The 12,155-nt window shown below is 46.7% G+C and overlaps 1 pseudogene; it reads left to right on the top strand.

Annotated features, from left to right (window-relative positions):
• The first annotated feature begins 5,921 nt into the window (after positions 1-5,921).
• LOC139279738 (U2 spliceosomal RNA) lies at positions 5,922-6,056 on the top strand (annotated as a pseudogene).
• Positions 6,057-12,155: the final 6,099 nt, after the last annotated feature.

The raw sequence follows: 12,155 nt of genomic DNA, 5'->3' as shown, positions 1-12,155 counted from the left end.
AACGTATCCTTTGAAGTGGCATGAATGGAAATGATGATCACCCCTGCAGCGCCAACAAGGTGTTAATGGCCTAGCATTCATCACCCTTGATGGTGGACTCTGAGACATCTGCAGACGTGTAGCTGCAGGCATGTGAGGCCTGCCTGTACGTTGCGATTCAAAAACAACATTACTTTGTTTACAGTATTTGTAGTAGCACTCGTGTGCTGAGAGATTTGCTTGGTATTGTCACTGGTGGGAATGAACGCCTGAGCTATCGCTATGGCTTTACTCAAGGTTGGGGTCCCTATAGGCAAAAGTTTGCGAAGTATCACTTCATGGCCAATGCCAAATACAAAGAAGTCCCTGAGCATGTGCTCCAAATGTCCTTCAAATTCACAATGTCCTGCAAGGCATCTTAGCTCGGCGACATAACTCGCCACTTCCTGGCCTTCAGACCTTTTGTACGTGTAGAACCGGTACCTCGCCATCAGAATGAACTCATTGAATGGCGGTGCAGGCTCGAAGGGCCGAATGGCCTACTCGGGTTAAGGTGATCTCGGACCAGTGTGCACAAATCATCATACGATTTCTCTGTCAGTTTTGCTGGAGCAAGCAGATTTTTCATGAGGCCATACGTTGGTGCCCCGCAAACGGTGAGGAGGATCGCCCTTCATTTGGCAGCGTTCGCTTCTCCTTCCAGCTCGTTGGCCACGAAGTATTGGTCGAGTCGCTCCAGAAGATTTCCCAATCATCTCCCTCCGAAAATTTCTCCAGATGCTCACTGTTCTCTGCATCGTTGGGGTGGGGTTTGTCATCTGTATCTCGTCGCCAGTTGTTATGTATGAATAAAGAGTCTGACCAGATACTGTGAGCTCAAAGTAAAGTGTGACATTAGACTTATATTACAGGTCTCGAGAGTGCCTCTCCAGCCTGTGAGGCCTCCTTATGTACAGGTGCATTGTGGAATCCCTTGGGACTCCAGGGGATGAGCCCTCTGGTGATTAAACAAGGTATTTACAGGTTTATATACATAACAGGACCGGACTGTGTGTGTGAACCAGGGACTGAGAATGGGACCAGACTGTGTGTGAGAACCGGGGAGCGAGAATTAACTCTAGGGAAGGTTTAGAAACATAGAACCATAGAAAACAGGTGCAGGAGTAGGCCATTCGGCCCTTCAAGCCTGCACCGCCATTCAATGAGTTCATGGCTGAACATGCAACTTCAGTACCCCATTCCTGCTTTCTTGCCATACCCCTTGATCCCCCAAGTAGTAAGGACTACATCTAACTCCTTTTTGAATATATTTAGTGAATTGGCCTCAACAACTTTCTATGGTAGAGAATTTCACAGGTTCACCACTCTCTGGGTGAAGAAGTTTCTCCTCATCTTGGTCCTAAATGGCTTACCCCTTATCCTTAGACTGTGATCCCTGGTTCTGGACTTCCCCAACATTGGGAATATTCTTCCTGCATCTAACCTGTCTAAACCCATCAGAATTTTTAACATTTCCATGAGATCCCCTCTCATTCTTCTGAACTCCAGTGAATACAAGCTAAGTTGATCCAGTCTTACTTGATATGTCAGTCCCGCCATCCCGGGAATCAGTCTGGTGAACCTTCGCTGCACCCCCTCAATAGCAAGAATTTCCTTCCTCAAGTTAGGACACTAAAACTGTCCACAATACTCCAGCTGTGGCCTCACCAAGGCCCTGTACAACTGTAGTAACACCTCCCTGCTCCTGTACTCAAATCCCCTCGCTATGAAGGCCAACATGCCATTTGCTTTCTTAACCGCCTGCTATACCTGCATGCCAACCTTCAATGACTGATGTACCATGACACCCAGGTCTCTTTGTACCTCCCCTTCTCCTAATGTGTCACCATTCAGATAATAGTCTGTCTCTCTGTTTTTACCACCAAAGTGGATAACCTCACATTTATCCACATTATACTTCATCTGCCATGCATTTGCCCACTCACCTAACCTATCCAAGTCACTCTGCAGCCTCATAGCATCCTCCTCGCAGCTCACACTGCCACCCAACTTAGTGTCATCCGCAAATTTGGAGATACTACATTTAATCCCCTCGTCTAAATCATTAATGTACAATGTAAACAGCTGGGGCCCCAGCACAGAACCTTGCGGTACCCCACTAGTCACTGCCTGCCATTCTGAACATCCAGGGGGCTCTAGATTTGTTCGTCCCACCCTTTTTCTTTAAGGGAACATATTTGCTCTGAACCCTCCAGATCTCCTCCTTGAAAGCCTCCCACTGCTCTGACACAGATTTACCTTCCAGTAGCTGTTTCCAGTCCACTATGGATAAATCACCTCTCAACATTGGCTTGTTCCCAATTGAGAACTTTAATTTCTCACCTATCTTTGTCCTTTTCCATAATGACCCTAAATCTGACTGAATTATGATCACTAGCACCAACATGCTCTCCCACTGATACCCCTTCCACCTGCCCAGCTTCATTCTCTAAAATTAAGTCCAGAACCGTCCCCTCTCTTATTGGGCTTGCTACATACTAGCTAAAAATGTTCTCTTGAATGCATTTTAGGAATTCTGCAACGTCTATATCTTTCACACTAATTTTATCCAAGTTAATAGTAGGGTAGTTCAAATCTCCTACCATTCTGCCCTATAGTTTTTGAACTTCTCAGAAATGTGCTTACATATTTGCTCTTCTATCTCCCTCTCACTGTTTGGGGGTTTATAGTACACACCCAGCAGTGTGATCGCCCCTTTTCTGCTCTTCAATTCGACCATGTGTCCTCATTTGATGATCCTTCCAACAGCTCATCCCTCCCCTCAGCTGTAATAGTTTCTTTAATCAATACTGTGACCCACCCTCCTTTGTTACCCCCCCTCTCTATCCCGTCTGAAAACCCAGTAACCAGGAATGTTGAGCTGCCATACTTGTCCTTTCAGCCTGTCTCAGTAATGGCTATAATATCGTACTCCCAAGTGTCTATCTGTGCTCTCATCTGCCTTATTCCCTACACTCGTTGCGTTGAAGTATATACCATTTAGCACTGCCAAACTTCCTTGTTGTCTATTTTGTAGCCCTTGTTTCCTTTGTCTTCCTGTCGGAAGTGCTGTCTTTCAGATGGGACATTAAACCGAGGTCCTGTCTGGTCTCTCAGGGAGGACGTAAAAGATCCCGTGGCACTATTTCGAAGAAGAGCAGGAGAGTTATCCCCTGACCAATAGTTATCTCTCAACCAACATCCCTTTAAAAAAAAGCCAGATGATCAGGTCATTATCACATAGCTGTTTGTGGGAGCTTGCTGTGTGCAAATTGGTTGCCGCGTTTCCTTCGTTACAACAGTGACTACACTTTGAAAAGTACTTCATTGGTTGTAAAGCGCTTTGGGATATCATGAGGACGTGAAAAGCACTATATAAATGCAAGTCTTTCTTTTCTCCCCCCGCCCCTCCCCTTTAGCTCTCTTCATGCTTTTGGTGTCTCCGACATATCTTTTATTTCTTTGCTCTCTCTCCTTTTGCCTCCTTTTGTCTCCGCCGCATATTGCTTCCACCCTTTTACCATTTCCTGATCTCAACCTTCGCAGAGCAATCTATGTCTTTCCCTGTCTGTGAGAGTGTGAGAGCGAGTCAGTGTGTGTGTGTATGTGAGTGTGCGTGTGTGTGTATATGTGCGCACGCGCGTGTGTGTGTGCGCGCGTGTGTGTTTGTGTGTATGTGTGGTTGTTTTATTATCTGCCTTTTCCCTTCTATTCTATTTTAAAAATGTTGTTCATCTGTAATATCTGCCAAGGATTTATATCAGCTGACCTGTGTCTTCTCGACAGATGTTGCCTGACCTGCTGAGCATCTCCAGCGTTTGCTGTTTCTGCCCAAAAGCTTTTCCCGTTATACAGGCTGACTGGAATCCCAGAGGAGCAAGAAGCAATTGATAGAACTAATGTGCTGTTTGAAGCCCCATGTGACAATCTCCTCAATTCAATGAATGTGTTGATTCAATTAACGTGCAATGCATGTCTCTTTACCCTGTACGTCGATGCCAGATACCCAGGAAACCGCAGTGACGCCTTCATCATGTGACAATCCACCATGCCACGTGGAGCAAAGTATCCCTTCTAGCCAACAGCTACAACTTGCAATTATATAGCGCCTTCAACATAGTAATAGTGTTATGTTCAGAATAAATCCACAAGACTATATCGCAAGCTCAAACTGTTGTGACCTTGGTCTCTTTACATAGAAACATAGAAACATAAAAAATAGGTGCAGGAGTAGGCCATTCGGCCATTCGAGCCTGCACCACCATTCAATAAGATCATGGCTGATCATTCAACTCAGTACCCCTTTCCTGCTTTCTCTCCATATTCCTTGATCCCTTTAGCCATAAGGGCCATATCTAACTCCCTCTTGAATATATCTAATGAACTGGCATCAACAACTCTCTGCGGCAGGGAATTCCACAGGTTCACAACTCTCTGAGTGACTCCAGAGTGAGGAAGCAGCATGGTGAATCACCTTTTATACCTGCTTGCCCCAGGGTGCACAGGTGACCCTCAGGTCTCCCACAGGTGTGCCCCCTAGTGGTAAGTCTTACATTTTGGTTAGGTTTAACTACATACATAACAAATAGGTCCCAAGGCGCTTCACGGGAGCGTTATCCAACCAAATTTGACACGAGCCACATAAGGAGATATTAGAAACAGAAAATGCTGGAAATCTCAGCAGGTCAGGCAGTATCTGTGGAGAGAAAAACAGAGTTAACCTTTCAGGTCGATGACCCTTCGTCAGAAGAGATATTAGGACAGGTGAGCAAAAGCTTGGTCAAATACGTAGGTTATAAGGGACACCTTAAAAGAGGAGGGCGAGGTAGCAGAGTGAAGAGGTTTAGGGAGGGAGTTCCAGAGCTCATGGCCGAGGCAGTAGAAGGCACGGCCACCAATGGTGGGACAAAGGACATTGGTGATGTGCAAGAGGCCAGAACTGGAGGAATGGAGAATTCTCAGAAGGTTGTATTGTTGAAGGAGGTTACAAAGATAGGGAGGGACGAGGCCATGGAGGGATTTGAAAACAAGGATGAAAGTGTAAAAAATCGAGATGTTGCCGGACCGAACCAGGAGCCAACCTACCTCTTTGACCAAGCATTTTGGTCACCTGCCCAAATATTTCTTTATGTGGCTTGGTGTCAAATTTTGGTGTCAAGAAGACATTAATAAACTTGAATAGGCCGATAATTGGCAAATGAAATTCAACACAGATGAATGTGAGGTTTTACATTTTAGTAGGAAAAATATGGAGGTCACTTATTACTTGGGAAAATCTGAATCTTAGACTAGGGTTAGAAGAGCAAAGGGATTTCGGAGTACAAATACACAAATCACTGAGGTAACATGATGGATAACTTTTTTACACAGCGAGTGGTTAGGTTCTGGAACTCACTGCCTGAAAGGGTGGTGAAGGTCGATTCAATCATGACTTTCAAAAGAGAATTGGATAAGTACCTGAAGGAAAAATATTTGCAAGGTTACGGGGAAAGGATAAGGGAGTAGGACTAGCTGAGGTGCTCTTGCAGAGAGCCAGCATTGGCTCGATGGGCTGAAGGGCCACCGTCTGTGCTGTACCCATTCGATGATTCCATGATTCATTGAAAGTAGCGAAATAGGTTAACAACAACATAGCAGAAGCATACCAAGCACTCGGGTTTATTTCTTGGGATTGAATTGAAAGATAGAGAAGCTAAACTTGCATTGAACCTTGGTTAGACCACACTTGGAGAACCGTGTACAATTCTGGATGCCATATTATAAAAAGGACATAGAGACACTGGAGAGGGTGCAAAAAAGATTTACAAGGATGATACCAAAACTGCAAGTGTCATGTATCTCACACCACTGCATATAACTGGTTTTGCCTGAAAGAGAGTGCAGACTCTTTCCATGCAAAGGCTATCGCTTCTCGGCCTTTTGGCTAAGATCAAAATGTAGTATCTGTTGATTGGGCATTCATATGCAAATTGACTGATTGCAGAAACTCGTTTTTCCAGTTTTGCTGGCTCTGGCCTTTTGGCTTGGGCCAAGCGCCAATTGGAGAGAAGCGGAAAATCTGCATGTCGACCGACCATTGGGAGGACCTGGAGGCCCGCCAAGGTGCCGGACTGGCACCACAACAGATTGAAGGCTTGGGCCAAAATACACATCGAAAGGAGGAATCCGCAACCCAGATGGCGGCCAACCGAGCGGCAAACCGAGTGACGGACAAGAAAGTGGATGGACAGACAAAGATCAACATATCATCCTTGTAAATCTTTTTTGCACCCTCTCCAGTGTCTCTATGTCCTTTTTATAATATGGCGTCCTGAATTGTACACGGTTCTCCAAATGTGGTCTATAAAGGCCCAACGTCAGAGGAGGAGCGGCAGTTCGAGCAGCACGAGTCCGGGGTGTGTGGAGAGGTCGATAAAGGCCCAACGTCGGAGGAGGAGCGCCAGTTCGAGCAGCGTGAGTCCGGGGTGTGTAGAGAGGCCTATAAAGACCCAACGTTGGAGGAGGAGCGGCATGTCGAGCAGCGCGAGTCCGGGGTGCATGGAGAGGCCTATAAAGGCCCAACGTCGGAGGAGGAGCGACAGTTCGAGCAGCGCGAGTCCGGGGTGTGTGGTGAGGCCTATAAAGGCCCAACGTCGGAGGAGGAGCGACAGTTCGAGCAGCGCGAGTCCAGGGTGTGTGGTGAGGCCTATAAAAGGTGAGCTTGTGCAGCTCCAGCCGGGAGAAAAAGCAAAAAAGAAGTAGAAAGGAATCAAAAGGTGACGTCACAGCCAAAGGGGTAAGTGATTGGCTGGTGATTGGTGAGTAGCTTTTCTTTTTTTTTCTATCAGTAAGTAACCCGTTAACATTGTTGTCGCCAAATTAAGCGTATCTAAGGGTTAAGTCATGGCAGGAGAGCTCTGTCACGTGATATGCTCCTCCTGTACCATGTGGGAACTCAGGGACACCGGTGTCCCTGACGACTACGTGTGCGGGAAGTGTATCCGCCTCCAGCTCCTGACGGACCGCGTTGCAGATTTGGGGCTGAGGATGGATTCACTCTGGAGGATCCACGATGCTGAGAATGACGTGAGTAGCACATGTAGCGAGTTGGTCTTACCGCAGGTGAAGGGTCCACAGCCAGCTAGAGAATGGAAGACCAGCAGGAAGAGCAGTGCAAGGAAGGTAGTGCAGGGGTCCCCTGTGGTCATCCCCCTGAAAAACAGATACACTGCTTTGAGTACTGTTGAGGGGGATGACTCATCAGGGGAGGACAGCAGCAGCCAAGTTCATGGCACCGTGGCTGGCTCTGTTGCACAGGAGGGCAGGAAAAAGAGTGGGAGAGCGATAGTGATAGGGGATTCAATTGTAAGGGGAATAGATAGGCGTTTCTGTTGCCGCAACCGAGACTCCAGGATGGTATGTTGCCTCCCTGGTGCAAGGGTCAAGGATGTCTTGGAGCGGGTGCAGGACATTCTGAAAAGGGACAGTGAACAGCCAGTTGTCGTGGTGCACATTGGTACCAACGACATCGGTAAAAAAAGGGATGAGGTCCTACGAGACGAATGTAAGGAGCTAGGAGCTAAATTTAAAAAGTAGGACCTCAAAAGTAGTAATCTCGGGATTGCTACCATTGCTAGTCAGAGTAGGAATCACAGGAAAGCGCAGCTGAATACGTGGCTTGAGCAATGGTGCAGCAGGGAGGGATTCAAATTGCTTGGGGCATTGGAACCGGCTCTGGGGGAGGTGGGACCAGTACAAACTAGATGGTCTGCACCTAGCAGGACCGGAACCAATGTCCAAGGGGGAGTGTTTGCTAGTGCTGTTGGGGAGGAGTTAAACTAACATGGCAGGGGGATGGGAACCAATGCAGGGAGACAGATGGAAACAAAATGGAGACAGTACCAAAAGACAGAAAGGAGATGAGTAAAAGTGGAGGGCAGAGAAACCCAAGGCAAAAAACAAAAAGGGCCAATGTACAGCAAAATTCTAAAGGGTCAAAGTGTAATAAAAAGGCAAGCCTGAAAGCTTGGTGCCTCAATGCGAGGAGTATTCGGAACCCAGGAGAGGGCTCTGAGCTAGTTAGAGTGGGTGAGAGCGCAGATGAACAAGACCCCAAGAAAGAATGCAAAAGGCAGGAGGCAACAGAGCAGAGTAGCACTGGGGTAAGTGTAAACCACAAGGTGACAGGAAGGGACAATATGTATGAATATAAAGGGGCTGCAGGAGGGGTCAAAACTAAAAATCATGGTTTAAAAACTAGTATTAAAACACTTTACTTAAACGCACGCAGCATTCGAAATAAAGTAAATGAGTTGACGGCACAAATCATTACCAATGGGTATGATTTGGTGGCCATTACAGAAACGTGGTTGCAGGGTGGCCAAGACTGTGAATTCAACATACAGGGGTATCTGACAATTCGGAAGGATAGGTAAGAAGGGAAAGGAGGTGGGGTAGCTCTGTTAATAAAGGATGATATCAGGGCAGTTGTGAGAGAAGATATTGGCTCTAATGAACAAAATGTTGAATCATTGTGGATGGAGATTAGATATAGTAAGGGGAAAAAGTCACTGGTGGGCATAGTTTATAGGCCCCCAAATAATAACTTCACGGTGGGGCGGGCAATAATCAAGGGAATAATGGAGGCATGTGAAAAAGGAATGGCAGTAATCATGGGGGATTTTAACCAACATATCGATTGGTCAAATCAAATCGCACGGGGTAGCATTGAGGATGAATTCATAGAATGCATACGGGATTGTTTCTTAGAACAGTATATTACCGAACCTACAAGAGAGCAAGCTATCTTAGATCTGGTCCTGTGTAATGAGACAGGAATAATAAACAATCTCCTCGTAAAAGATCCTCTCGGAATGAGTGATCACAGTATGGTTGAATTTGTAATACAGATTGAGGGTGAGGAAGTAGTGTCTCAAACAAGCGTACTATGCTTAAACAAAGGGGACTACAGTGAGATGAGGGCAGAGTTAGCTAAAGTAGACTGGGAACACAGACTAAACGGTGGCACAATTGAGGAACAGTGGAGGACTTTTAAGGAGCTCTTTCATAGTGCTCAATAAAAATATATTTAACTGAAAAAGAAGGACGGTAAGAGAAGGGATAACCAGCCATGGATAACCAAGGAAATAAAGGAGAGTATCAAATTAAAAAGCAATGCGTATAAGGTGGCCAAGTTTAGTGGGAAACTAGAAGATTGGGAACATTTTAAACGACAGCAAAGAATGACTAAGAAAGCAATAAACAAAGGAAAGATAGATTACGAAAGTAAACTTGCGCAAAACATAAAAACAGATAGTAAAAGCTTTTACCGATATATAAAATGGAAGAAAGTGACTAAAGTAAATGTTGGTCCCTTAGAAGATGAGAAGGGGGATTTAATAATGGGAAATGTTGAAATGGCTGAGACCTTAAACAACTATTTTGCTTCGGTCTTCACAGTGGAAGACACAAAAACCATGCCAAAAATTGCTGGTCACAGGAATGTGGGAAGGGAGGACCTTGAGACAATCACTATCACGAGGGAGGTAATGCTAGACAGGCTAATGGGACTCAAGGTAGACACGTCCCCTGGTCCGCAGGAAATGCATCCCAGGGTATTAAAAGAGATGGCGGAAGTTATAGCAGATGCATTCGTTATAATCTACCAAAATTCTCTGGACTCTGGAGAGGTACCAGCGGATTGGAAAGCAGCCAATGTAAAGCCTCTATTTAAAAAAGGGGGCAGACAAAAGGCAGGTAACTATAGGCCGGTTAGTTTAACATCTGTAGTGGGGAAAATGCTTGAAGCTGTCATTAAGGAAGAAATAGCGGGACATCCAGATAGGAATAGTGCAATCAAGCAGACGCAACATGGATTCATGAAGAGGAAATCATGTTTAACTAATTTACTGGAATTCTTTGAGGATATCACGAGCATGGTGGATAGAGGTGTACCGATGGATGTGGTGTATTTAGATTTCCAAAAGGCATTCGATAAGGTGGCACACAAAAGGTTACTGCAGAAGATAAAGGTACGCGGAGTCAGAGAAAATATATCAGCATGGATAGAGAATTGGCTGGCGAACAGAAAGCAGAGAGTCAGGATAAATGGGTCCTTTTCGGGTTGGAAATCGGTGGTTAGTGGTGTGCCACAGGGATCGGTGCTGGGACCACAACTGATAACAATATACATAGATGACCTGGAAGAGGGGACAGAGTGTAGTGTAACAAAATTTGCAGATGACACAAAGATTGGTGGGAAAGCGGGTTGTGTAGAAGACATAGAGAGGCTGCAATAAGATTTAGATAGGTTAAGCGAATGGGCTAAGGTTTGGCAGATGGAATACAATGTCGGAAAATGTGAGGTCATACACCTTGGAAAAAAAACAGTAAAGGGAATATTATTTGAATGGGGAGAAATTAAAACATGCTGTGGTGCAGAGGGACCTGTCAGGAAGGTGAATGGAATGTTGGCCTTCATTGCGAAAGGGATGGAGTACAAAAGCAGGGAGGTCCTGCTGCAACTGTACAGGGTATTGGTGAGGCCGCACCTGGAGTACTGCGTGCAGTTTTGGTCACCTTACTTAAGTAAGAATATACTGGCCTTGGAGGGGGTACAGAGACGATTCACTAGGCTGATTCCGGAGATGAGGGGGTTACCTTATGATGATAGGTTGAGTAGACTGGGTCTTTACTCGTTGGAGTTCAGAAGGATGAGGGGTGATCTTATAGAAACATTTAAAATAATGAAAGGGATACACAAGATAGAGGCAGAGAGGTTGTTTCCACTGGTCGGGGAGACTAGAACTAGGGGGAAACAGCCTCAAAATATGGGAGAGCCAATTTAAAACCAAGTTGAGAAGGAATTTATTTTCCCAGAGAATCTGTGGAATTCTCTGCCCAAGGAAGCAGTTGAGGCTAGCTCATTGAATGTATTCAAATCACAGATCGATAGATTTTTAACCAATAAGGGAATTAAGGGTTATGGGGAGCGGGCGGGTAAGTGGAGCTGAGTCCACGGCCAGATCAGCCATGAGCAGGCTCGAGGGGCTAGATGGCCTACTCCTGTTCCTAATTCTTATGTTCTTATGTTCTTTTCGTGAAGAAAATCCTGCCGGGAACATGTGGCATGAAAATCGGCGACATCTTTGCCTTGCAGGACCTCCCGAAGAGAGATTACTTTGATGTGACCTTCAGAACCGTCACGCTATGCCTGAAGTTCCTGAAGCGTTTGAAGGAGGCGAGTGAACCACTGCGGTCAGTGCTGACTTTGGAGCCACTGTTCACCCTCCCGTCGCAGAGAATATGCACTATCACAGTGCAGATGTACAACCCCCACATCCCGGTCATTGATGTGCTGACTTTCCTCGCCAGGTATGTCGATGGGGCAGGAAACAGCAGCGACTTGAAAGAATTGCACGGGATTTGGACCAGTAAGCGCCAGATCCAGGTCACCATGAAGGTGGACGCTAGCGGAACCATCCTGCAACCCCCCTCCAGCTTTGCCATCGGAGGAAGTCGGGGCTACATGGTGTACGCTGGCCAACCCAACGTGTGCCGCACCTGCGGGAAGGCAGGCCATGTGGCGGCAAGCTGCAAAACTGTCATTTGCCGAAACTGCAAGAATGAAGGCCACCAGACAAAGGACTGTAAGGAGACCAAGTGCTGCAAGCTCTGTGGTCAGGCTGGGCGCCTTTACAAAAACTGCCCCAAACGCAACTTCAGCTATACGCAGGCAGCAAAGAACATTGCACGAGAGGAGGGGGAAACTGAGGAACAGAACGCTCCACAGGAGACCTACCACCCTCCCCCCCCGACCAAGGCCCTGGGCAAAGAAGCAAACTCCCTCGTGAACTCGGAACAAGTCGGCGAGGAAGACAAGCCTGCCACGGCGAGCTGCGAGACACCAGCAGCCAGCAGCGAAGCTCTCCCCCAGCGCACCGAGTCCAGGAACGAGGAGACCGCAGACGATGAAGCGGGATGGGAGACCGTCAAGAAAAAGGCCCGCAAGCGTCAGGAGAACAGGCGAGCAAGGGCCCCTGCGGGAACGACAGGGAAGAGGCGGCTAACGACCACGACAGACAGCAGCGAAGGCAGCTCGTCTGATGAGGAAAGGCGAGACAAAGCCCCTCACTACCGCCACCAGAACAAGAGGCAAT

This window comes from Pristiophorus japonicus, chromosome 1 (assembly GCF_044704955.1).
Source record: "Pristiophorus japonicus isolate sPriJap1 chromosome 1, sPriJap1.hap1, whole genome shotgun sequence".
In the NCBI taxonomy this organism is placed as follows: Eukaryota; Metazoa; Chordata; class Chondrichthyes; family Pristiophoridae; genus Pristiophorus; species Pristiophorus japonicus.
The sequence above is the reverse complement of the archived record's forward strand: the minus strand, read 5'-3'. Positions and strand labels throughout refer to the sequence as shown.